Source organism: Pseudophryne corroboree, chromosome 7 (assembly GCF_028390025.1).
Source record: "Pseudophryne corroboree isolate aPseCor3 chromosome 7, aPseCor3.hap2, whole genome shotgun sequence".
Taxonomy (NCBI): Eukaryota; Metazoa; Chordata; class Amphibia; order Anura; family Myobatrachidae; genus Pseudophryne; species Pseudophryne corroboree.
In genome coordinates, this window is record NC_086450.1 from 239,786,769 (window position 1) to 239,810,158 (window position 23,390).

The window sequence follows — 23,390 nt, forward strand, 5'->3', positions numbered from 1 at the left end:
GTATTCAGAGAGTAATTTTACCTCTGAAAAAAATATCCAAAATTAATTTAAGGATTCAGGAGTTGCTACACAGTCAAACGGTATCCATTTATGCGGCAATGCGTGTGATGGGTTTGATGGTGTAGACATTTGACATGAATGTTCCACTTGATACATCTGGAACGTCTGATCCTTTCCAATTGGAATGGTTTTCATCAGACAAAAGCACAGATTATGGTCTTCCTCTGGATGTTAGGAGGTCAATAGCCTGGTGGTTACAGACATCCTATCTGGACAAAGAGAAACTCCTTTGGATATCAGATTGGGAAACTGACAATGTATGCCAGCCTGCAGGGCTAGGGAGCAGTGTTAGGAAGGAGTTGTTTCAGGAGCAGTGGACCAAAGAAGATAGTTGCCTGCCAATAAATATATTGGAACTTCGGGCCATATAAATGGCATTCATTCAGGCAAAGAACATCCTTCAGGGGAAACCAGTTCGAATCCGCTCAGACATTGCAATGGCAGTAGCGTACCTCAACCATCAGGGAGGAACTCGCAGCCAAAACACAATGAAGAAGGTAAGTCACACGTTAAGCAGAACTTCATTATCCAGCCTTCTAAGGAAATTTTGTGTTACTTAATTAATAAATAAGTAACAACAGGGAGCGCTCTAGATTAAAAATAGAATAACATAAAATAATGTATTTAAAAATAAATGCTTTCAGAATAGTAATATTAAACTACAAGCAGTTGCCGTAAACATAGGGTTAATACACTTATTATCGATAGAATTGAGTCCAGAAGAAAATGGTTTTTATAACAGTCAATCATAAGCAATTCAGGATAAAAACTCACAGATGCAGCTACCAAGTTGTTACTGATGATAAACGGGTACGCTATGCTACTACCCCTGATTTATACACCGTTCTCACCCGCAGGACTTGGTTTGGCCATCCGCATTCAGTGCCATCCATGGCGTCGAAGGGTTACGGGGTCAGGGAGCTTAGTTCACAGCAGCGCTTACAAGCTTATCGATCAGTGCTGATGTCCGACTCTCGCAATAACTGTCCACCGTGTGGCCTGGGACTCAGGTGGCCGTTGTATAATAATACCATCCAAGATTGGTAAGAGGCACAAGTTGTGTTTTATTGATTATCCAGCCTTGTCCACAATATTCATTCCGGGAGTCCTAAACTGGGAAGCGGATTTTCTCCGTAGAAACGACATTCATGCATGAATAGGTTTACACCCCAAGGTCTTACAAACTTTGGTAGACAATGGGGGTTACCAGAGATAGATCTCATGGTGTCCCGTCAGAACAACAAAGTTTCTGCATACGGGTCAAGAACAAAGGATCCCAGAGTGACCTTTGTGGATGACCTGTCAACTTTCTTCCGGCTCATAGGTTTCCATCAATCGCCCTGTGATCCAGGGTGATGCTTAAGGTAAGACATGGTAAGGGTGCAGTGATACTAATAGCTCTGGCTTGGTCCATAAGACATTGGTACACAGATCTGCAAAGGATGTCTCCATTTTTACTCCCTCAACGTCCAGATCTACTGTCTCGGGGTCCTGGTTATCACAAACAACTGGATCGACTGTCTTTGACAGTGTGGCTCTTGAGGCTTCCATTCTGAAGGCAAGAGGATTCTCTCAACAGGTAATTCAAACTATGCTCAGAGTAAGGAAACTTTCCTCAGCTCGCATTTATCACCGAATATGGCAAGCCCATATTCAATGGTGCAGTTATCAAAAATTTGACCCTAGGATTTTCAGTTTCCAAAGTCTTAGCATTCCTTCAAACAGGAATGCATAAAGGTTTACGGGTGGCTTCCTTGAGAGTACAAGTGTCAGCATTGACGGACTGTATGGTTCCAAAAGAAAATTGCTAACCTACAGAATGTGCGCACTTTTTTCCAGAAAATGCTTAACATTCAACCTCCTTTTATTTTTCCTACAGTGCCTTGGTACCTAAGTTTAGTCCTAAAGACCCTTCAAAATGCCCCATTTGAACCACTAAAAAGTGTGGATCTTAAATGGTTGACAGCTAAAGTTCTCTTTCTACTGGCTATTGCTTCAGCTAGAAGAGTTTCAGATTTAGGGGCATTTTTATGTCGCCCTCTATTTCTGATTTTTTTTTTTTTTTTAATCCAGATAGAGGGGTTCTCAGAACCAAATCTGGGTATCTTCCTAAAGTGGTGTCTAAATTCCACCTTAATGAAGAAATTGTAGTCTCTGCCTTCCAAGGGCCGGACCTTTCTGCAGGAGTTGCTTCGTTGGACATAAGGGGTCATTCCGAGTTGATCGCACGTAGCAACTTTTTGCTGCTCGTGCGATCAACCTGACGCCGCCTATGAGGGAGTGTATTTTAGCATAGCAGGGCTGCGATCACTTGTGCAGCCCTGCTATGCTAAAAAAGTTTCAAGTAAAACAAGACTAGCCCTGCAGCTACTCACCCAGTACGACGGATCCAGCGATGAAGGTCCCGGCTGTGACGTCAGACATCCGCCCTCCAAACGCCTGAATCCGCCTGTGTTGGACTCACCACGCCTGCAAAACGGTGAGTATCCGCCCTGGTACGCCTCCCTTCTGTCCGTCTTCTTGCTATCGCCGCTGCAATCACTTTTCTCGCTGGTGGCGTCACAGCCCGGCGACAACGCGTGTGCGCAATGCATCTGTCCTGCATGAGCATTTCCGACTCGTTCGCTACGTGCGAACGTGTCGGAATGACCCCTTAGTCTGTGCCTTAAGGATCTACGTGGATCGTACCAGTGCATCTGAAAGACACTCTTTTCTTTCTCTGCGGATTTCACAAGAGAGGGTGGCCTGCTGATAAGCAGACACTGGCGAAGTGGTTTCGGATGACTATTTCAGAAGCATATTCTCAAGCTGATCTCCCTGTTCTGGCTAATGTCTCTGCTCACTCTACTCGTAAGGTAGGTCCATTATGGGCACAACGTGGTGCTTCAGCAGAATAGGTATGTTAAGTAGCCACATGGTCTACATTAACACATTCATTAGACAATTGTGCCTTTGATACCTTTGCCTCTCAGGACGCTGAATTCAGGCGAAGGATTCTCCTGTCCAATCAGGAGCATCCCCACCACTAAATTGCTTTGGGACATCCCAATGTTATCCTGTGGATAACCTGTGGACCCTGCCGGAGAAATATTAGTTATGGTAAAACTTATTGTTGATAACATTATTTCTCCAAAGTCCACATGATCCACAGGGATCCCAACCTGACGCACCTGATTTGAGGATACTTTTACTCACTAACCTCTTCCTTCTTGTACGGAAGGGTGTACATGTGTGTTCTTCTCGCCTGTTTAGGGCTCTCTATGATGCTCCTGCCTTGAGCTTTGGAAAAACAACTGATTTGCCTGAGCCAGGAGGCGGGATATATGGATGGGCCCGTTGCATGCTGGGAGGCCGAAAGTTTGGACCGATTGGTGCAAATCTGCTGTCGCGTCATCATATCCCTGTGTTATCCTGTGGAACCTGTGGACTTAGGAGAAATAGCGTTATCAACGGTAAGTTTTTACCATAATGAATATTTTTCTTTGGCAAACTTAAGCGCTTAAAATATTTCTTCTGCAGTTAAACAGCTACCACAGTAACGTGGATCCATCAAGTAAGTGAGAAAATGTGCAGGTCCCAATGCTTGATTATAGCATTCCAAAAATTTCTTCATGCTTGGTTTGTCCAGATTTAATTCTTTCAACCTATCCTCATTCTTTCCATACATGTCCTGCATTGGAAAGAAAAATAAATCCATGTTATTTAAATCCGCACATCCCGATGAGGACAGAACTGTAGTCAGGATAAATTTTAAAGCACATTTAAAGTTGTATGACCAAACACCACTAAATTCTATGTACATCCTATACAGTATATTGCCTTGACTGCGATATAATTACGATATTATGGAGTTTATGTAATTGGGTGCCGTGCAGGTTGACTGCGCAAGTGTGATCGCAGCTGTACGCATTGTTGTACACGGGTGATGGAGAGTAGCTGGGTTTCTTACAGCTCACCAGCTGGTGACTGTATACTGCAAACAGGTATCGATGCATGGATGCTGGAACACATTGTGAATTGCAGGTCTATCTGGAGCCAAGTAGTAGACTTCTGTTTCCCTTACAGTCACACTACACAGTGAAATGACAAGATGGCCCCTGAACATGCTCTGGAGATCTCTGTTGCCATCTTAGGATAGAGCATAAAGCCTCCCAGGGGAACAAGAAGACTGAAGACTCAGATTGTTTCTCATACGTCCTAGAGGATGCTGGGGTCCACTTCATGATCATGGGGTATAGACCATTCCGCAGGAGCCATGGGCACTCTAAGACTTTTCAAAGGGTGTGAACTGGCTCCTCCCCCTATGCCCCTCCTCCAGACCTCAGTTTTAGAAATGTGCCCAGGCGGACTGGATGCACTGCAGGGGAGCTCTACTGAGTTTCTCTGAAAAGACTTATGTTAGGTTTTTTATTTTCAGGGAGAACTGCTGGCAACAGTCTCCCTGCTTCGTGGGACTGAGGGGGAAGAAGTAGGAACCAACTTCCTAAAGAGTTTCATGGCTCTGCTTCTGGCTGACAGGACACCATTAGCTCCTGAAGGGTATTGAACGCTAGCCGTGTCTAGATGCTCACTCCCACAGCACGCCGTCACCCCCCTCACAGAGCCAGAAGACAGGTGAGTGTAAGAAGATAGATCTTCAATCAAGAGAGTGACGGCTAAGGTACAGCGCGGCTGGTGGGAGCGCAGCGCGCCATTGCTGCCCACACACACAGGCACTGCAGGGTGAAGGGCGCGGAGGGGGGCGCCCTGGGCAGCAAAATACCTTAAAAAACTGTCTAAAAGGGGGCATAAGATGTCCAGGCACAGCCCTACCCCCGCCAGTATAAATATTATGTGAAAATCTCTGAGGAGAAGACGCGCCATTGCGGGGGCGGAGCTTCCACCTCAGTCAGCCAGCACACTGCTCAGCGCCATTTTCTCTCTCTCCTCAGCTGCAGAGACAACGCTGGTCCTCCTCCACTTCTGACTACAAGTATCAGGGGGCAAAACGGGGGGGCACAGCGAATTTGGTGCTTTACAGGTGTATTTACATTGTAAAATAAGCGCTGCATCTCAGTGGGCATTTTGTGTTCACAGGCATTATATGCTGGCACTGGGGTTGTGAGCTGGCTGCTCGTACACTGTGTCCTTCTGACAGATTTTACTGTGGGTCTGTCCCCTATAAGTCCCAGAGTGTCTGTGTGTGTGTGTGTGTGTGTGTGTGTGTGTGTGTGTGTGTGTGTGTGTGTGTGTGTGTGTAGTGCACGAGTATGACATGTCTGAAGCATGGAGTTCTTCCCCTGAGGAATCCATTTTAGGGACACATAGTTGTAATGTGGTGGCGCTGCCGGCACACCAAGTGCCTGCATGGGTGAAAGAAATACGTGATAGTATGCATCATATCAATAGGAGATTAGATAAGTCTGAATCTCATGCAGAATTATGGCGAAAGTCTGTGGAAGATGTGATTTTTCAGGGTTCTGTTCTTCCATCCGCAGGCGACCCCTCTTGGTCACATAAGAGACCATTTGCAAATATTGTAAATACTGATACCGACACGGACACTGATTCCTGTGTCGATGATAGTGACTCCAGAGAAATAGATCATAAATTGGTGAAAAATATACAATATATGATGGTGGCTATAAGGGAGGTTCTGGAAGTTACGGAAGCCACTCCTGTACCTCAGGAGAAGGCCTATTTCTATAAGGAAAAGAAATCTAAGGTGACATTCCCTCCTTCCCATGAGCTAAATACTCTTTGAAGGGGTGTGAGTGAATCCCGAAAATACATTTTGTGTTCCCAAGAGGATTCAGATGGCTTATCCTTTCCCAGCAGAGGACAGGAAAAAATGGGAGTCACCCCCAGTGTTAGACAGTGACTGTCCAGGTGACAAAGAAGGTGGTTCTCCCTGCACCTGGGACGGCTTTACTAAAGGAGCCGGCAGACCGCAAAATGGAGACTACGTTAAAATCCATTTATGTGGCCAATGGTACGCTGCTCAGGCCCACAATTGCTTGCGCGTGGGTGAGTCGCGCTATTGAAAAATGGTCAGACAGCTTGTCATCAGAAATTGACACGATTGATAAAGATGAGATACTCCTTAAGTAAGGGAATATCAAAAACGCTGCCGCATACATGCTAGAAGCGATGAAAGATATTGGGCTCTTGGGTTCAACAGCCGCTACCATGGCAGTATTGGCTCGGCAGGCGTTGTGGATTCGCCAGTGGAACGCGGATGCAGATTCCAAAAGGAATATGGAGGCTCTCCCATATAAAGGTGAGGCCTTATTTGGTGATGGACTGGATGCGTTAGTCTCGGCGGCTACCGCAGGTAAGTCGACTTTTTTGCCTTCTGCTCCTGCACCGGCAAAAAAGACATATCACTCCCACATGCAGTCCTTTCGGCCCAATAAATACAAAAAGGCGAAAGGTTCCCCCTTCTTTGCTGGTAGAGAAAAGGGAAAGAAGTCCACAGCGGCTTCAGGATCCCAGGAGCAGAAGTCATCCCCTACTTCTGCCAAATCTACAGCATGACGCTGGGGCTTCCTTGCGGGAGTCCGCTCGGGCGGGGGCACGGCTCAAACTGTTCAGCCAGGGTTGGATTCAATCTGCCCTGGACTCCTGGGTGTTACAAATAGTGTCCATGGGGTACAAGCTGGAGTTTCAAGACAATCCCCCATGCCGATTTTTCAAATCGACCTTGCCAGCTTCTCTTCCAGAAAGAGAGGCGGTAACAGCGGCAATTCAAAAATGATGTCAGGATCAGGTCATAGTCCTGGTACCTTTGTCACAACAAGGGGAGGGTTTCTATTCAAGCCTCTTTGTAGTTCCGAAGCCGGACGGCTCGGCCAACCGATCCTAAACCTAAAAAATCGGAATCTCTACTTGAAACGGTTCAAGTTCAAAATGGAATCACTGAGGGCAGTGAATTTCCAGTCTGGAGGAGGGGGACTATATGGTGTCGGTAGACATAAAGGATGCTTACCTGCATGTTCCTATTTATCCTCCTCACCAGGCTTATCTGAGATTCGCGGTTCAGGATTGCCATTACCAATTCCAGACGTTGCCTTTCGGTCTCTCCACGGCGCCGAGGGTATTCACCAAGGTGATGGCGGAGATGATGATCCTTCTTCGTCAAAATGGAGTCAATATAATTCCTTATCTGGACGATCCCCTGATAAAAGTGAGATCCAGGGAGCAGTTGCTACAGAACATCACTCTCTCCCTGTCCATACTCCAAAAACACGGTTGGATCATAAATTTTCCAAAGTCACAGTTGGAACCGACGACCAGATTGTCTTTTCTCGGGATGATCCTGGACACGGAAGTTCAGAGAGTATTTCTTCCGGGGAAAAGGCTCTGGAAATCCAGAAAATAGTAAAACAGATATTAAAGCCAACAAGTGTGTCGATCTATCAGTGCATTCGGTTGTTGGGGAAAATGGTGGCGGCCTATGAGGCAATACAGTTTGGCAGGTTCCATGCCAGAGTATTTCAGTGGGACCTGTTGGACAAGTGGTCGGGTTCCCACCTACACATGCACCGAAAGATAATCCTGTCCTCCAAAGCCAGGATTTCGATCCTGTGGTGGCTACACAGTTCTCACCTACTAGAGGGACGCAGGTTCGGGATTCAGGACTGGCTCCTGGTAACCACGGATGCAAGTCTCCGAGGCTGGGGAGCTTTCTCTCAGGGGGAAAGCTTCCAAGGAAAATGGTCAAGTCAGGAGGCCTGCCTTCACAAAAACGTGCTTGAATTGAGAGCCATTTACAACGGCCTTCGACAAGCGGTACATCTTCAAGATCATCCCGTGCAGATCCAGTCGGACAATGTAACAGCAGTCGCGTACATAAACAGGCAGAGCGGAACCAAAAGCAGAGCGTCAATGGCAGAGGTGACAAAGATCCTCATGTAAAGGCTCTGTCAGCGTTTTTCATTCCGGGAGTAGACAACTGGGAAGCAGACTTCCTCAGCAGACACGATCTCCATCCAGGAGAGTGGGGCCTCCACCAAGAAGTCTTCGCAGAGGTGACAAGTCGCTGGGGAGTTCCCCAAGTAGACATGATGGCATCTCGTCTCAACAAGAAGCTTCAGACATACTGTTCCAGGTCGGGAGACCCTCAAGCAATAGCAGTGGATGCACTGGTGGCCCAGTGGGTATTCCGGTCGGTGTATGTCTTCCCTCCACTTCCGCTGATCCCAAAAGTTCTCAGAATGATAGGAAGAACAAGAGTTCGAGCAATCTTCATTGCCCCAGACTGGCCAAGGAGGGCTTGGTACCCAGATCTTCAGGAGTTGCTCCTAGAAGATCCTCGGCCTCTTCCTCCTCGCGAGAACCTGCTGCAGCAGGGGCCGTGCGTGTATCAAGACTTAACGTGGCTACGTTTGACGGCATGGCTGTTGAGCGCCGGATCCTAGCCTGAAAGGGTATTCCCACGGAAGTCATCCCCACGCTTTTTCAGGCCAGGAAAGGAGTAACGTCTAATCATTATGACCGTATTTGGAGAAAATATGTGTCTTGGTGTGAATCCAAGAAGGCACCTATGGAAGAGTTTCAGTTGAGACGTTTTCTCCATTTTCTGCAGGCTGGTGTGGATGTGGGCCTTAGATTGGGGTCAGTCAAGGTCCAGATTTCGTCCTTATCGGTTTTCTTCCAAAATCAATATGCCTCTCTTCCAGAAGTTCAGACCTTCGTGAAAGGGGTCTGCACATCCAGCTTCCATTTGTACCTCCAGTGGCACCATGGGACCTTAATGTGGTGTTCCTTCAATCACATTGGTTTGAACCTCTACAGGAGATAGAGTTGAAGTTTCTCACTTGGAAAGTGGTGATGCTTTTGGCCTTGGCATCTGCACGGCGGGTGTCGGAGTTGGGGGCCTTGTCTCACAAGAGCCCTTACCTCATCTTCCATGAAGATAGGGCAGAGTTGAGAACTCGCCAACATTTTCTTCCAAAGGTGGTTTCGTCTTTGCACATAAACCAACCTATTGTGGTGCCAGTGGCTACTGACACGTTCACTGAGTCAAAATCTCTGGATGTGGTTAGGGCTTTGAAGATTTATGTAGCTAGAACAGCTCAGATACGGAAAACAGAGGCTCTGTTTGTTCTGTATGCTCCCAACAAGATTGAGTGTCCTGCTTCCAGGCAGACTATTGCGTGCTGGATCAGAGGTACGATTCAGCTGGCTCATTCTGCGGCTGGATTGCCATTACCGACGTCGGTGAAGGCCCATTCTACTAGCAAGGTGGGCTCATCCTGGGCTGCTGCCAGGGGGGGGTCTCGGCATTACAGCTTTGCCGAGCAGCTACTTGGTCAAGGTCAAACACATTTGCAAAGTTCTACAAGTTTGACACCTTGGCCGATGAGGACCTCAAGTTCGGTCAGTCGGTGCTGCAGGGTCATCCGCACTCTCCCGCCCGTACTGGAGCTTTGGTATAAACCCCATGGTCATAAAGTGAACCCCAGCATCCTCTAGGACGTATGAGAAAACAGGATTTTAATACATACCGGTAAATCCTTTTCTCCTAGTCCGTAGAGGATGCTGCTCGCCCGTCCCAGTGCATACTTTACCTGCAGTTTTGTTTATTAGAGTTACACGAGTTGTGTTTTATTAGTTTTCAACATGTTGCTATAATTGGTTCATGCCTGTTGGCGTGTGTTATGTTGAATGCCATGTTGTGCGGCATGGTTGAGGTGTGAGCTGGTATGTTTCTCACCATTGGTATTAAAGTAAATCCTTTCCTCAAAATGTCCATCTCCCTGGGCAAGGTTCCTATAACTGAGGTCTGGAGGAGGGGCATAGGGGGAGGAGCCAGTTCACACCCTTTGAAAAGTCTTAGAGTGCCCATGGCTCCTGCGGAACAGTCTATACCCCATGGTCATGAAGTGGACCCCAGCATCCTCTACGGATTAGGAGAAAAGGATTTACCGGTATGTATTAAAATCCTGCTTTTAGTTCCAGTGAAAGTTTAATAGGGCATATACAAGTACATAAACTAGTCTTCTGATGGTGGACATTGCCTTTCGTGGCCTGAAATAAACGTAGTATATGCCTCCTGGTGCCAGAAACCAATAATAATAGAATATAGGGGTTCATTAGGGAAAGCCGGCAGCCGGGATGCCGATGTTCGAAACACTGACATCGGGATCCCCCCTACCCCATAACCCTCCTTACCTGCTGCCTAACCCTAGCCTCCCCCTTAGTGTCTAAACCTAACCCTCGCGCCCCTCTGCCTGTCCCTAACTCCTCCCCCCCCCCGTAAGTGACTAAACCTAACCCTCAGAGGGTGGTGCCTATCCATAACCCCCCCTCCCCCCCAACCTAACCCTAACTCTCCCCCCGCAGCCTGAATCTAACTTTACCTCCACCCCCGCGGCGTGGTGTCAGGACGTTCGGCATCCCGGTTGTTGGGATTCCGAATCCAGGATGTCTACCTATTCAGGATGCCGGTGTCGGCATTCTGAATAGTGTTGGGATACTGGCGTCTGTATTCTGACTGCCGGGATCCTGACTGCATCCCAAATATAGATATTAGTGTATTTTATAATCCCCTTCATACCTGAATGTATCACTAATCCACATTTTCTACTCTTGCGGTATTTACTAAACTTATGGGCTATTCTGAGAATCGACGTGTGAGTGTAAAGGAGAAAGAGAGGTAGTTACCTGTTTTGTGTATAAAGCAATTGTTTGACTCCGGAGTTCCTGTAAGAGAGACTGCAGACCATCTTGCTCTCTCGCTCACTAGAACTATATACCGTTTGCTGTGAAACAGTGTAATGGTCAGTGTAGCCTTAACGGCTTGTCAGTTTTATTTAAAAAAATATGCGAGTTAAGAGTAGAGGTGGCAGCAGTGAAAAGCTAATTTCCCAGTAAGAAGGATGGACATAGATGTATCTGCCTTTCCTGGCAGCAGCACAGGAGTTGCAACCTCTGTGGTCTCAGACTTCAGGAACCTAAAGAGACTCTGAACCACCAATCTGTCTTTTCTGGAGCATAGGATTTGTGACCGGTCTGGCTGTAATAATTTGCTGCACGTTGTAATCTGGAAAATTAGGTCATAATTCTTGTCGCTTTTCACAGATTTTTCTACAGCCGCAATGTGCGACCTCTTCTCTCCTCATTATTCCAGTGAAGCGCCTTTGTGTTTTTGTTACACCAGCTGCTGATGTTTAGTAAAGCAAAAATATCACCATTTCGGCATTATCTTGTCATTTGTAGTGAGTTATTTCTCCATAAAATCCTCTGACAGGCTGTAATTGTGTTTTAAAAAGTGGTTAATTACAAACTGTCTATATTTCCTAAACTGGAACCCATTTTTTATGTTTGTTTGATCAGCTCTTCTGAGCAGAGCTTGGTTACAAGTGACAAATATACTTTCTCACAGGTTTTTTTTTTCTCTACGTTCCTTTATTTGGGTAAAGTAGATCAGACAGCTACTGTATAACTAGGGATAGACATAGGAAGCCTTTGGTTAGCAACCACCGATATTCCCGATTCAATGGATATACCTTTCCCATTGAATTGTGGGTATTAGATTGCCAGCCATTATATTCGCTTTACGATGACTACTACTCTGTACAGCTGGTAGTGGTGTCCGTAGCATGGCGAATATGCAGACGCGCGATGCTCAGAATGCATCTGTGCACAGTAAAACCATAGCACTGCTGTATTTGCTATCGGAAGCCTGGCAACAATTCGATGCTGGGCTTCTGATGTCCATGCCGAAGATATGTAGCTTTATTAATTTGGAATAATCCAACATTTACGTAGTTTTATGTGGTGGACAAACATTACAGATTGGCTATGTAAATGCTGATTTACATACAGGACTAAAAGCAACACTTTAATAAGACATTTCATACACTTTAAATGGAGCCGCTACGGCCGCTGTACTTAATCCTCAACCTGCGTACTTATTATACCATTAGCGTACAGAGCCCCGTACCGTGTACGTACTTTGCGTACAAACGCCGCGCTGGCTGAACAAAGTACACTCAGTGCGTACACACCCAAAGATACTCCGTGCGCCCTTAACAGCTATACTTATGATAGTAATACACTTATAACCTTAGCAGGGAAAGGAAAACACGACACCAGTTTGTATTTAAAATGCCGGGTTCCGACACCACAACATGTTGTTACTGAAAGGGGGTTTACAATAACAAAGCAATACAATACAATAGAATAATGGCTACAGTCAATGGTACATACGTGTTTGGTTTTTGCCTGCGCTTCCCAGTCTGGTCCTCAGTCATCTGGGTAGATAAACTTTAGAGTCTGTTTCTGACCAGGCATGCAGCTGGCTCATTTATGCAATCTTCCAAAACTTAACACAATGGATACTGTAATCTCTTTGTCCATTGGACACAGGGATGGTCATTTACAGTACAGGAGAGGCCATAGGTTGGTTTGAATAGGTGGGCGATCTCTGTTCCAGATGCACTTGTGGGTGGTCTCCTCTGGGTTTCCGCCGCATACTAAATGTACAGTAAATACAGTTTATATTTATATTCTGCTCCTGTGCATAACTATTCGCAGGAACGATGCTATCTTCTGCAAACCAACACCGGAATATTGCCCTTAAAATACCCTACAGCTGGATGCCAAACACCACCTTATAACCTTGTTCTGTCCCCTCCTATCCTGTAAAGGTGAATCCCTTTGTTCTGATACCATTTAAACTGTTGTAACTTGCTGGGGTGGTGCAGGGAGACTGTGTACATTGTGCACTATTTGGATTATATATATAATGTGTTTTGATGGCTTTTCCATGCGTTCACAAACTCTACTATAAATACTCATACCACGCGCTAATGCGCAGGACCGACCATATGCAAATTGTGAATATGCGCGCGCATGGCAGAACAAGTACACGCACAGAGGCCATCTGTGTGTAGTTTGTACGTAATGTGTGTACTGCAATATTTTTCGACTTCGACAGTCCACCCTTTGGCAGTCGCCAATAACTGCCACTACCTAATCAATAAACAGGAAAAATATCTATACAATATCTACAGAAGCTTGGATGGTCAGGGGAGAGTTGTAGGTGGGAAATGTATGACCTAGTGGGATAGTCAAAGCATGTATGTATGAATCCATGTCTGAGGGGCATGTATCATCGTGCCGTAGATGTTCTAAGTAAGCTTCGAGTTATTGCGAAGTATACATTAAATCCTTCTCATCCCGTATTAAGGGTCTGTAAATGGGCCAACAAACACTACCGAGCTCTTTTCGGCTTCTTGTTCCAACAAATAGGGTGCACATTTAGTTGATGATACATGAAGGGGGAACATATGTGAGTGCTAGTATATGTGGATATCACCTGTCGACTATGTGTGCCATTAGCTGGAGGTTTGCAGAGATGAAGATAAGACACATATATAAAAATACATTCACATAAACATTTTGGGTAGGGCTGACGTCTTTTCCGGTTGGATGCATCTGGGCAGAGGGGGAGACAAAGAAAAACGGGTGAAAGAAACATGCCATGAAATTCATTTGCAATCCTTATCATAACACTGTCTCTATGGATGGGTCGTAAATTAAATCTGCTGCTATAACAGCGCCCTCGCTCCTTAGACTCATCAAATTTGTGCCGTGCTTGCGCCGCGTTAGAATTTGAACACACCTAAATATCAAACCAATAATTATGATGACTCCCAGGATACAAAGGAGAAACTTCCCCACACTCATAATGACATTTTGAGCCCACTCTCCTAAACCTGAGAACCATTTGCGTGGGTTCAACCATGAGACCCAGCCGGTCAGTTCATTACTCACAGTCGCTAAGGTAAGGTTGTGCTTCCTCCTGAACTCCCACTTCAACTGCAAGATATCGTCCATCTTTTGATCGATGATCTCCGTTGGGTCGTCAGTGCTGTTTGTAATATATGTACAGCACTTCACACCATATTGAGTTGCCAGAGTAACACAGTACCCACCTGTTACGGCTGTGACATTATTAAGGACCAGCCTGTGCTGAATCAGTTCCTCCTTGTAGGCTTGTAACTCCCTTCCTGTGTACCTGAAGGTGTCATCATACATCTCAGTGATATTATCTATCAAGTTCGCTAGCGCATGGATATACCTATAATTTATAGTTCCTCTGGCAGTACGGGTAATGTCTAATGCGAGAAGGAACTGAATCCCGGTGGATTCGTGGATCAAATCAGAGGCTGCGTGCTCTTCCCTATCTATGAGGTGTCTCTTGATGATGTGTTCATAGTGAGTATGAGTATAAGGAGCCTGAGCACTGCGGTGAACGTCTTTCATTTCTCTGACGTCCTAGTGGATGCTGGGAACTCCGAAAGGACCATGGGGAATAGCGGCTCCGCAGGAGACTGGGCACAACTAAAGAAAGGTCACCTGGTGTGCACTGGCTCCTCCCACTATGACCCTCCTCCAAGCCTCAGTTAGATTTTGTGCCCGGCCGTGGTTGGATGCACACTAGGGGCTCTCCTGAGCTTCTAGAAAGAAAGTATATAATTAGGTTTTTTATTTTACAGTGAGACCTGCTGGCAACAGGCTCACTGCAGCGAGGGACTAAGGGGAGAAGAAGCGAACCTACCTGCTTGCAGCTAGCTTGGGCTTCTTAGGCTACTGGACACCATTAGCTCCAGAGGGATCGACCGCATGGAACTGGCCTTGGTGTTCGGTCCCGGAGCTGCGCCGCCGTCCCCCTTACAGAGCCAGAAGCAAGAAGAGGTCCGGAAAATCGGCGGCAGAAGACATCAGTCTTCACCAAGGTAGCGCACAGCACTGCAGCTGTGCGCCATTGCTCCTCATGCACACTTCACACTCCGGTCACTGAGGGTGCAGGGCGCTGGGGGGGGCGCCCTGAGCAGCAATAAAAACACCTTGGCTGGCATATATATCACAGTATATAGCCCCAGAGGCTATATATGTGATAAATACCCCTGCCAGAATCCATAAAAAAGCGGGAGAAAAGTCCGCGAAAAAGGGGCGGAGCTATCTCTCTCAGCACACTGGCGCCATTTTCTCTTCACAGTGCAACTGGAAGACAGCTCCCCAGGCTCTCCCCTGTAGTTTTCAGGCTCAAAGGGTTAAAAAGAGAGGGGGGGGGGGGGGGGCAACTAAATTTAGGCGCAATATTGTATATACAAGCAGCTATTGGGAAAAATTCACTCAATATAGTGTTGATCCCTAAATTATATAGCGCTCTGGTGTGTGCTGGCATACTCTCTCTCTCTGTCTCCCCAAAGGGCTGTGTGGGGTCCTGTCCTCAGTCAGAGCATTCCCTGTGTGTGTGCGGTGTGTCGGTACGGCTGTGTCGACACGTTTGATGAGGAGGCTTATGTGATGGCAGAGCAGATGCCGATAAATGTGATGTCGCCCCCTGGGGGCCGACACCAGAGTGGATGGATAGGTGGAAGGTATAAACCGACAGTGTCAACTCCTTACATAAAAGGCTGGATGACGTAACAGCTATGGGACAGCCGGCTTCTCAGCCCGCGCCTGCCCAGTCGTCTCAAAGGCCATCAGGGGCTCAAAAACGCCCGCTCCCTCAGATGGCAGACACAGATGTCGACACGGAGTCTGACTCCAGTGTCGACGAGGTTGAGACATATACACAATCCACTAGGAACATCCGTTACATGATCCCGGCAATAAAAAATGTGTTACACATTTCTGACATTAACCCAAGTACCACTAAAAAAGGGTTTTATGTTTGGGGAGAAAAAGCAGGCAGTGTTTTGTTCCCCCATCAAATGAGTGAATGAAGTGTGAAAAAGCGTGGGTTCCCCCGATAAGAAACTGGTAATTTCTAAAAAGTTACTGATGGCGTACCCTTTCCCGCCAGAGGATAAGTTACGCTGGGAGATATCCCCTAGGGTGGATAAGGCGCTCACACGTTTGTCAAAAAAGGTGGCACTGCCGTCTTAGGATACGGCCACTTTGAAGGTACCTGCTGATAAAAAGCAGGAGGCTATCCTGAAGTCTGTATTTACACACTCAGGTACTAGACTGAGACCTGCAGATAGTGCTGCTGCAGCGTGGTCTGTAACCCTGTCAAACAGGGATACTAGTTTGCGAACATAAGACGTCATCTTATATATGAGGGATGCACAGAGGGATATTTTGCCGGCTGGCATCCAGAATTAATGCAATGTCCATTCGGTCAGGAGGTTATTAGAGACCCGACACTGGACAGGTGATGCTGACTTTAAAAGGCACATAGAGCCTTATAAGGGTGAGGAATTGTTTGGGGATGGTCTCTGGGACCTCGTATCCACAGCAACAGCTGGGAAGAAAAAAATTTTTACCTCAGGTTTCCTCACAGCCTCAGAAAGCACTGTATTATCAGGTACAGTCCTTTCGGCTTCAGAAATGCAAGCGTGTAAAACGAGGGAAGAGGGAAAAAGCTGCACCAGTCAGCCAGTTCCCAGAATCAAAATTCTTCCTCCGCTTCCTTTGAGTCCACCGCATGACGGGGGGGCTCCACAGGCGTAGCCAGGTACGGTGGGGGGCCGCCTCAAAAATTTCAGCGATCAGTGGGCTCGCTCACAGGTGGATCCCTAGATCCTTCAAGTAGTATTTCAGAGGTACAAGCTGGATTTCGAGGCGTCTCCCCCCCGCCGTTTCCTCAAATCTGCCTTGCCGACAACTCCCTCAGGCAGGGAGACTGTGCTAGAGGCAATTCACAAGCTGTATTCCCAGCAGGTGATAGTCAAGGTGCCCCTACTTCAACAAGGACGGGGTTACTATTCCACACTGTTTGTGGTACCGAAACCGGACGGTTCGGTGAGACCCATTTTAAATTTGAAATCCTTGAACACATACATAAAAAAATTCAAGTTCAAGATGGAACGCTCAGGGCGATTATTGCAAGCCTGGAGGAGGGGGGATTACTTGGTATCCCTGGACATCAAGGAGGCTTACCTACATGTCCCCATTTACCATCCTCACCAGGAGTACCTCAGATTTGTGGTACAGGATTGCCATTACCAATTCCAAACACTGCCGTTTGGACTGTCCACGGCACCGAGGGTCTTTACCAAGGTAATGGCAGAAATTATTATACTCCTTCGAGAAAGGAAGTTTTAATTATCCCGTACTTGGACGATCTCCTTATAAAGGCGAGGTCCAAGGAGCAGTTGGTCGGAGTAGCACTATCTCGGGAAGTGCTACAACAGCACGGATGGATTCTATACATTCCAAAGTCACAGCTGGTTCCTACCACACGCCTACTGTTCCTGGGGATGGTTCTGGACACAGAACAGAAAAAAGTGTTTCTCCCGCAGGAGAAAGCCAAGGAGCTGTCATCTCTAGTCAGAAACCTCCTGAAACCAAAACAGGTATCGGTGCATCACTGCACACGAGTCCTGGGAAAAATGGTAGCTTCTTACGAAGCAAAATTCCATTCGGCAGGTTCCATGCAAGAACCTTTCAGTGGGACCTCTTGGACAAGTGGTCGGGATCGCATCTTCAGATGCATCGGCTGATAACCCTGTCTCCAAGGACCAGGGTATCTCTACTGTGGTGGCTGCAGAGTGCTCATCTTCAAGAGGGCCGCAGATTCGGCATACAGGACTGGGTCCTGGTAACCACGGATGCCAGCCTTCGAGGCTGGGGGGCAGTCACACAGGGAAGAAATTTCCAAGGACTTTGGTCAAGTCAGGAGTCGTCCCTACACATAAATATTCTGGAACTGAGGGCCATTTACAATGCCCTAAGTCTGGCAAGGCCTCTGCTTCAAAACCAGCCGGTACTGATCCAATCAGACAACATCACGGCAGTCGCCCATGTAAACCGACAGGGCGGCATAAGAAGCAGGATGGCGATGGCAGAAGCCACAAGGATTCTCCGATGGGCGGAAAATCACGTCTTAGCACTGTCAGCAGTGTTCATTCCGGGAGTGGACAACTGGGAAGCTGACTTCCTCAGCGGACACGACCTACACCCGGGAGAGTGGGGACTTCATCCAGAAGTCTTCCAACTGTTGGTAAACTGTTGGGAAAGGCCACAGGTGGACATGATGGCGTCCCGCCTAAACAAAAAACTAGAGAGATATTGCGCCAGGTCAAGGGACCCTCAGGCGATGGCTGTGGACGCTCTAGTGACACCGTGGGTGTACCAGTCAGTTTATGTGTTCCCTCCTCTGCCTCTCATACCAAGGTACTGAGAATAATAAGAAAACGAGGAGTAAGAACAATACTCGTGGTTCCGGATTGGCCAAGACGAGCGTGGTACCCGGAACTTCAAGAGATGATCTCAGAGGACCCATGGCCTCTGCCGCTCAGACAGGACCTGCTGCAGCAGGGGCCCTGTCTGTTCCAAGACTTACCGCGACTGCGTTTGACGGCATGGCGGTTGAACGCCGGATCCTGAAGGAAAAGGGCATTCCGGAGGAAGTCATTCCTACGCTGATTAAAGCCAGGAAAGATGTAACTGCAAAGCATTATCACCGCATATGGCGGATGTATGTTGCTTGGTGTGAGGCCAAAAAGGCCCCAACAGAGGAATTTCAACTGGGTCGATTTCTGCATTTCCTACAAGCAGGAGTGACTATGGGCCTAAAATTAGGCTCCATTAAGGTACAGATCTCGGCTCTGTCGATTTTCTTCCAGAAGACGTTTGTTAAGGGAGTGCTGCATATTCAGCCCCTTTTGTGCCTCCAGTGGCACCTTGGGATCTCAATGTGGTGTTGAGTTTCTTAAAATCACATTGGTTTGAGCCACTTAAAACCGTGGATCTAAAATATCTCACGTGGAAAGTGGTCATGTTATTGGCCTTGGCTTCAGCCAAGCGTGTGTCAGAATTGGCGGCTTTATCATGTAAAAGCCCTTATCTGATTTTCCATATGGATAGGGCAGAATTGAGGACTCGTCCCCAGTTTCTCCCTAAGGTGGTATCAGCTTTTCACTTGAACCAACCTATTGTGGTGCCTGCGGCTAATAGGGACTTGGAGGATTCCAAGTTGCTGGACGTAGTCAGGGCCTTGAAAATTTATGTTTCCAGGACGGCTAGAGTCAGGAAAACTGACTTGCTATTTATCCTGTATGCACCCAACAAGCTGGGTGCTCCTGCTTCTAAGCAGACTATTGCTCGCTGGATTTGTAGCACAATTCAGCTGGCGCATTCTGCGGCTGGACTGCCGCATCCTAAATCAGTAAAAGCCCATTCCACAAGGAAGGTGGGCTCATCTTGGGCGGCTGCCCGAGGGGTCTCGGCTTTACAACTTTGCCGAGCTGCTACTTGGTCAGGGGCAAACACGTTTGCAAAATTCTACAAATTTGATACCCTGGCTGAGGAGGACCTGGAGTTCTCTCATTCGGTGCTGCAGAGTCATCCGCACTCTCCCGCCCGTTTGGGAGCTTTGGTATAATCCCCATGGTCCTTTCGGAGTTCCCAGCATCCACTAGGACGTCAGAGAAAATAAGATTTTACTCACCGGTAAATCTATTTCTCGTAGTCCGTAGTGGATGCTGGGCGCCCGTCCCAAGTGCGGATTGTCTGCAATACTTGTACATAGTTATTGTTAACTAAAGGGTTATTGTTGAGCCATCTGTTGAGAGGCTCAGTTGTTTTCATACTGTTAAACTGGGTATGGTATCACGAGTTATACGGTGTGATTGGTGTGGCTGGTAAGAGTCTTACCCGGGATTCAAAATCCTTCCTTATTATGTCAGCTCGTCCGGGCACAGTGTCCTAACTGAGGCTTGGAGGAGGGTCATAGTGGGAGGAGCCAGTGCACACCAGGTGACCTAAAAGCGGTCTTTAGTTGTGCCCAGTCTCCTGCGGAGCCGCTATTCCCCATGGTCCTTTCGGAGTTCCCAGCATCCACTACGGACTACGAGAAATAGATTTACCGGTGAGTAAAATCTTATTTTTATCATGGGTTATGGTCATGACCTCTGGTAGTACTCTCCAGTATAACACAATCCCTCTGAGCTCGGGGCAAGCCACTTGTACGCCTTCCTCCCACATATGAAATAGGCATCATCTGGGAGAACATAGGGGACAAAATATAACATCACCATATTACAAATTTTCCAAGTAAAGAAAGCAATCCCTAGTTCTCCCATCTGCTCAGTACGAGTATCGGGCTGGATGATATGAGCACAATACCCTGACGATACTTTTCGATACAAACGAACACATATTTCAAATTCCTACAGGGTGGTAACTGTATGAAATCGATTTGTATTACCTGAAAAGATCCGTCTGTCGGAGGGATATGGGATGGCTCTGTTGGTATTGTCTTTCCAATATTCTTCCTCAAGCAAGTAAAACATGTCATTGCTCTCTTACCTGCATGAGAAGAGAATCCTGGCGCACACCAGTATGCTCTTACCAATTTGCACATACCCTCTTTGCCCAGATGAGTCAGACCGTGTGCCGCCTCAGCTAGACTTGGAAGATATGCTCTGGGGGCCACGGCTTACCGTGTCCACCTGTCCACAGTCCTGAGGACTCCTGGCCATACCCCTTTGCCCTCCAGACTGCCTTTTCCCGTAGGGAACACAAATTTTGCATTTCGATTTATTGTTGTGTGGTGATTGTGTTAAATGTCATCAGTGATGTGATGTTCCTTTTGTATGGGGGTGCTTGCTGCTGATTTAGCAGCTTCGTCTGCTCGGCTGTTACCAAGTGAAATTGGGTCTTGGTTGTAAGTGTGTGCTTTGCACTTGATAACAGCCACTCTGTCTGGTTCCTGTATTGCTGTCAAAAGCCTTTTGATGTGGGATGCATGCGCTACAGGTGTGCCAGCTGCCGTCATGAAATTTCTGAGGCACCATAGGGCCCCAAAATCATGCACCACTCCAAAGGCGTACCTAGAATCTGTGTATATATTAGCTGTCTTACCCTTGGCCAATTCACACGCTCTGGTTAGGGCGACCAACTCAGCAACTTGTGCTGAGTGCGGTGGGCCCAGGTGTTCAGCTTCTATGATACCTTCGTCATCTACTACTGCATATCCAGTGCACAAATCTCCCTATTCTGTCTGTCTGTGGAAACTACCGTCGGTGTAGAAGGTAACGTCTACTCCTTCCAGTGGGTTGTCACTGATGTCAGGTCTCGCTGTGAAAGTCTGATTCAGGTATTCCATACAATCATGCGTATCAGTGTCTGCACTAAATCCTCCTTCACCCACATTCTCATCCTCCACCCTTTGTGCCTGTCCAGGCACACTTGGCAAGTACGTTGCAGTATTTAGTGAGCTGCATCTCTTAATGGTGATGTTTACCGGGGCCATCAGTGATAATTCCCACTTTGTAAACCGAGCAGATGAGACATGTCTGGTTTGGGCTGAGTTCAGTAAGGCAGATACTGCTTGAGGTGTATGAATGGTCAGGTCATGTCCTAATACTACGTCTTCGCTTTTACTTACCAGCAAAGCTTTCGCTGCAACACTTCACAAGCAAGTTGGGAGAGACCGTGCTACCGTATCCAACTGTGCACTGTAGTAAGCTACCGGTCTGCTGGCATCACCATGTCTCTGAGTTAAGACCCCTGCCGTGCACCCAGCACTTTCTGTACCGTACAATTCAAAGGGCTTCTCATAATCTGGCATACCTAATGCAGGTGCCTGTGATAGACACTGTTTGAGTCTCTCAAACGCCAGTTCGGACTCATCTGTATGAGAGATCCGTTCTGGTTTGTTCAAAGAGACCATTTCTTGCAAAGGTAAAGCCAGTATAGAGAACCCTGGAATCCAGTTTCGACAGTACCCACACATTCCATGGAAAGTGCGGATCTGTTGCTGAGTTTGTGGCAGAGTCATGTCTCGAATCGCCTGTATTCTATCAGCAGTGAGGTGTCTAAGTCGTTGAGTCAAGCAATGTCCCAAATATTTGACCCTGGTCCGGCACAACTGCAACTTATCCTTTGAAACCTTGTGTCCCGTTTGGGAAAGATGAAACAGAAGCTGTTTCGTGTCTTTCAAGGACGATTCGAGTGAGTCAGAACACAACAGTAAGTCATCAACATACTGTATTAGTACTGATCCACTCTCAGGTTGAAAGGATTGTAAACAGTCATGCAAGGCCTGGGAGAAAATACTTGGGCTGTCAATGAAACCTTGGGGGAGACGAGTCCAGGTGTACTGTACTCCCTTGTATGTAAAGGCAAAAAGGTACTGGCTGTCAGGGTGAAGAGGGACAGAAAAGAAAGCAGATCAGAGGTCAATGACGGTGAAGAATTTTGCGGTAGAGGGAATTTGCATGAGGATGACAACTGGATTTGGCACTACGGGGAATTGGCTCTCAACTATCTTGTTTATCCCCCTTAGATACTGCACTAGCCTGTAACCCCTCCCCCCACTCTTTTTCACAGGGAAGATGGGACTATTGGCGGTGCTGGACGTCCTGACTAGGATGCCCTGCTGTAGCAGCCGCTCTATGACGGGGTACACTCCTAACTCTACCTCTGGCTTCAGAGGATACTGAGGGATTTTTGGAGCTATCCTACCATCTTTTACTTGTACTACTGCTGGAGCTACATTCGCCATCAATTCAGTGTCTAGTCCATCTTTGGTCCAAAGGGAACCCGGTATTTGTGAGATCATGTCCTCTACCTTTGATGGACACTTGTCTGTAACAGTAGAATGTGACATTAGCCTTTGAGGGGTGTCTAATATATCTTGCACTTCTTGAGCGTGGTTCTCAGGTATTTCCAAGAAGACACCCTCAGAAGTACAATATATGACACACCGCATTTTACACAATAAGTCTTTGCCAAGTAGATTAGTCTGAGCCGATGCAGCCAGCAGAAAAGAATGTTTGGTTTGTAAGGGCCCTATCGTAATCTCTGCAGGTCTACTCAAAGGGTATTGTTGCACCGTTCCTGTTACTCCCATTGCCGAAATCATTTTTCCTGTGGTCTTTATACCTGATGTGATATTCAACACTGACTTGGCCGCCCCTGTATCTACAAGAAATGGTAATGGTACACCAGCTACATCAACCGTGACCTCAGGTTCACTACCAAGGCTAGCAATCAACTTCACTGGATGCAGACTACAGGTGTGGCCCAACCCCTATTGTGTATTGGTACCCTCCCGCAGCGCATTGGCAGCTACAGTATGTGAGGGGGGTAACTGAGAATTTTCGGAGGTCTGCCAATGTCTCTTTGGTGGGTACCTCCTTGCTTCCCCTGCATGTGGTTCGTAATTTCTCCTAGGTGGTCCCTGATCCCAATTACGTGGATTGTAGTGTGGTTCGTATCCTGGTCTAGGGGGTCGGTATACGTTATGTGTACCTTTATTCCTACATTCCTTCGAGTAATGTCCTACCTTCTGACAATTATAACATATTACTACACGTGGCTTACCATCAGGGATATGGGGTTTTGGCTGATGTGGTTTTGTTGTAAGAGCATGTATA

The 23,390-nt window shown here is 47.1% G+C and overlaps 1 protein-coding gene across 2 annotated transcripts in view; it reads left to right on the forward strand.

The window, feature by feature from the left end:
• Positions 1 to 23,390, forward strand: part of SLC49A4 (solute carrier family 49 member 4) — a 267,167-nt gene that overhangs the window by 197,548 nt on the left and 46,229 nt on the right. The window lies entirely within an intron of this gene.